Here is a 4,556-nt window from a genome sequence, read left to right on the forward strand (position 1 = left end):
AGGTGGATGGCCTCCTGGGAGGGAGCTGGTGATCCATGTGTGAGTTCGTGATCCGGACCTACTTCTCTCCTTGCAAAATCACCACCACAGACTATGGCAGGGTCCAAGCACTGTGCTGCTGAAGCCTCAGCTCTGGCACCATTTGATGGAACTGTTTACCACTGCAACTTGGGATCTCCAGACAACCGCTGTCTGCCCTCTCAGCCCTGCAGTGGAACCAGAAGATTCCATTACTTTCTCTTTTCCCCACAATGCAAACAGGCAGTATAGCCCATTAAGAGACAAAATCAATGAGGATGATCTAATTGTAGAAGTTGAAACTGATAAAGCAACTTTTGGATTTAAGAGCCTGGAGGAATGTAAAATGGCAAAGATCATTGTTGTTAGAAATGTTCCTGTTGGATCCATCATCTTTATCACAGTTGGAAAGACTGAGGATATTAAGGCCTTTAAAAATTATACATTGGATTCCTCAGCAGCACCTATCCAAAAAGCAGCCCTAGCACCATCACCTGTGCCTTCTGCTCAGGCCTCTGGTAGCTCATATCCCACTCCCAGGCAGGTACTTCTTCCTGCCTGCTTTCCCACCATGTCCATGGGCACAGTTCAGAGATGAGGGGGAAAAGTGGGTGAGAAGCTAAATGAAGGAGACTAATAAGCAGAAAAAAGAAAGTGACAAGGCCACTATAGGTTTTGAAGCACAGGAAGAAGGTTATAAGGCCAAAATCCTGATTCCTGGAGGCATAATATTTATCCCTCTTGGAACCTCATTTTGTCTCCCTGTAGGAAAGGAAGCAGATAGAGCAGACTTTGCTGACTATAGGTCAACTGAAGTAATTGATTTAAACCCACAAGTACCACCACCTCCCCAACCCTGGGGGTCACTATTCCTCCAACTCCCCAATCTTTAGCTCCTACATCCTCAATTGCCTTTCCAGCTGCTCCAGCTGGACTAAAGGAACAGGTGTTTGTTAGCCCCTTATCAAAAATTGTTGGCAGCAGAGAAAGACATTGACCCTATACCACTAAAATGGGACAGAATCAGATGGTGGAATAATCCAGAAGGTCATTGACTCTTTGGTACCTACTAAAGTGGCTTCTGCCCCAGTACCTTATATGCCTTCCCGAGTCCAGGAGTGGCATCCATTCCTACAGGTAGGTGTCTTCACAGACACTCCAGTCAGCAACATGAGTCAAGTTATTGCACAGTGTTTAATGCAGTTGAAGAAAACCATATCTCATTATTACCTTTCCATTGATAAAAATATAAAAGAAGTTTTGTTGGTATTAAAAGAACTTAATAAAATGTTAGAAGGGAGATGAAAAATTTCTGTCAATGACTTCATCATAAAAACTTCAGCTCTGGCAAGTTTAAAAGCTACTGAAGCAAATTCTTCTTGGATGGACATGACTATAAAAGACAAAATCACGTTGTGATGTCAGCATTGCTGGATTCATCACACCTGTTATAGGGGATTGATTCAACATTCAAGCAGCCATCTTAAATGTTAACTGCCATCTTATAAGTTTCGCTTTCCTGTACTTTCTCTTACGGAACTCCCCCACCCCCATTAGTGACCTACCCCATGGTACCATAATCCTAAGCCAATCCCAGAAGGACAGAACCCCTTGACTCTGGAAAGCCCCATGATGCCATCAACCTAAGCCAATCCCACATTATTCCCCACCGGCCTAGCTCTGAGGCAAGCATCCATGAGCCTATCCCATAGAGCCAGGCTACAACTCCAAATCCCTACCCCACAAAAGCTCAACACCCGAACATCTCAGGCACCTCTCTCCTCTCTATAGAGAGGTGGCCTTTATTTGTCAGCTTTGACAAATTAACCTTTGTGCGGATCTCTGCCTGGTCTCTGTCCTTCATTTCTCACTCGCCGGTCTCTCGCTTTCTCACTTTTCTTTCACCTGTTGTAAACACATATAAAATGACTGGAAATCATTGTTAATGATATTGTTTCTTTGGCAGTCAAAGGAAGAGGGAGTAAGCTACAGCCACAAGAGTTCTAGGGGAGCCCTTTTACAATCACCAATTTAGGAATGTGTAGAAGTAAGAATTTCTCACCTCAAGCATGCATTTTGGAAATTGGTGCTTCTGGGGATAAGCTGGTTCTGGCAAATAATGAACAAGGATGTGATGTGCTTAGCATGATGTCTGTTACACTCAGCTGTGATCACTGAATCATGGATGGAGCAGTTGGAGCCCAAGAGCTTACTGACTTTAGAAAGGACCTTGAAAAACCTATCACCATGTTGTTATAATTACCCACAAGAATTTCTCTAGTCTTCCAGGGCAGATCAGTTCATTCTTATCAAGATATATATGTTATTAAACAGGTGGTTGTTTTAAAGTTAACCAGTTATTTTTGAGTCTGTCTAGATAAGTTATTTATAATGAGCATTACTGAATTTTTTAAAATTCCAATTATACTCAAATACTGTGCACACTGAATAATTAAACACCAGATTTTATGCCATATATACCTAGATATGGGGAATATTTTCACTATTAGGTATAGGATATGTCTAAATGTGGTTTCCTAGAGATAGGTAACCTGGATAAAATCATATAGTTTGAAATTTGTCTAAAATTGCTTACACACTCAGGAAAATTGCTTCTTTTAGGAGAAATGTTTGAATTAAATCAAGCTTTATTTTGGAATTTAGCCCTAGTTTGAATTTTGCTAATATAAGACCCTGTTTTAGTTTAAACAACTAAATGTGTACTTCTGAAGCAGAATTCCGCAGCTACACCTGGATAAAAGAGCATGCTTATAGAATTTAATAGAAGTTAAGAAGTTGAGTAGGTAGAATTTTTCCTCCAAGATCAACTGATAGTTAATTGCAAGTTAAATTAGGTATCAGAAATTTTTACTCAAATAAGAGGAAAACTATATGGAATATATATGGACTAAATATACATTTGTAAACTATGGTTATTAAAATTGAATATGTGCCAAAGTCTATTTATCATCAAGTCCTATCTAAAAAGAGGGGAAGGGATACACTGGTGAAGTGTTTAGAAAAAGCTAACAATCGATGCCCCTGTGGGCCCCTGTGCTGCCCCTGTAGTCTCAACTACTCAGGACACGGAGGCTAGAGGATCTTTTGAGTCCTGAAGTTTGGGGCCAGCCTGGGCACTGTATTGATACTCTATCTCAAAAAACAAACACAAAGCAAGTGATGCCCAATAGGGAATGGTAATTTTGGTTTGTGTTAAATGTATATGTATGTTTAAAAGTGTTATTTCTAACCCAGCATTGTTTTATGTAAAATAAGATAGCCCTAAAATCCTGTTTGCAAGAAAAAGTTAATTATGGCTACCTTATCAGCTTAAATACATTTTTCCCTTTTTTTTTGTTTTATCTTTTGTTTGGAGGGAAAGAAAACATATCCAGGATAAAAAAAAATGAATTGGGAACATTATCCTAGTTCTAGACTTTCTATTGAATTGACATGTTTTTTTATAATTATTTGGAATAACTTATGACTATTTAAAATAAACTTGACTAATGCTTCCTTGTAAAAATAAAAAAAAATACTTAATGAAAATAAAATTAATCCCATCAAAATATATTGATGTATATTAGATTTACTTACCTTTGGGAAATATTGCCTAAGCTATTTTTTTTTAATTTCCACATTCATTCACTGATAAGCCAACACTCAGTTTAAAGGGGTAAATAAAATACACACGAGCACACACACACACACTTTACTGAGCTGCATCCTTAGCCCTCATAATTCTTATTTATCCAGCCATCCTCATTCAAATTTATTCATATCCAAGAGAAATAAAGAGCAGATATTCATTAACACTTTGGTTGAGAGATTAATTACATAAATGGGTTAATCATTTCCCTCAGCAAAAAGTGAGCCTGGCTTACATTTTTTTCAGTTTGTGTGGGGATTTTATCTTTTTCCAAAGCCTCTAACTCACACTTTATTAAACAAGGGGAAAAAAAACCCTTGTCATTGCCAGATAGTTTGCAAAATTACCCCTCCTGCAAAAGAGCAAAAGTGAAGCAAAAGATAGAAAATGTAGGTAACTATTTGTTTAATGTAGGTCACAAATCTCTACCATAGAGAGAGCAACATACCCTCTAGCCGCAAAGGTGATTTTAGAACAAATACTGACATAAATACTTTCCCATCAATTAGTGACCTTTTGTGGAGATATGGTCCTGGCTTCCAGGTCTTGCTATCAATAGGACATAACAAGCCACAGAATGTACTCATCAAGACAAAGGAAACCCGGAAAGTGGAATTATTTTCAAAAAGTTTACAAGTATATAACTAGCATTCTTACCCTGGGGAACTAATAATAAAATCTACGTAGGAAAGTAGTGACTTCCCTGAAGACACCAAGGGAAAAATCAGCAAATATAACAGCGAGGCATAGTGTTGAACCATTTGCCACATAATTCTTTAAAAGCCTTATAAATGTTAAGTCATTCAATCTTCACAACATATGAGGAGGTGCTATTATTGCCACCTCCTCTTTACCAGGGGTAAAACTGAAACAAAATGTTTAGTAACCT

At 38.4% G+C, this 4,556-nt stretch overlaps 1 pseudogene; it reads left to right on the plus strand.

Annotated features, from left to right (window-relative positions):
• The first annotated feature begins 389 nt into the window (after positions 1 to 389).
• LOC143408631 (dihydrolipoyllysine-residue acetyltransferase component of pyruvate dehydrogenase complex, mitochondrial-like) lies at positions 390 to 2,277 on the plus strand (annotated as a pseudogene).
• The last annotated feature ends 2,279 nt before the right edge of the window (positions 2,278 to 4,556 follow it).

Source organism: Callospermophilus lateralis, chromosome 10 (genome assembly GCF_048772815.1).
Source record: "Callospermophilus lateralis isolate mCalLat2 chromosome 10, mCalLat2.hap1, whole genome shotgun sequence".
Classification (NCBI taxonomy): Eukaryota; Metazoa; Chordata; class Mammalia; order Rodentia; family Sciuridae; genus Callospermophilus; species Callospermophilus lateralis.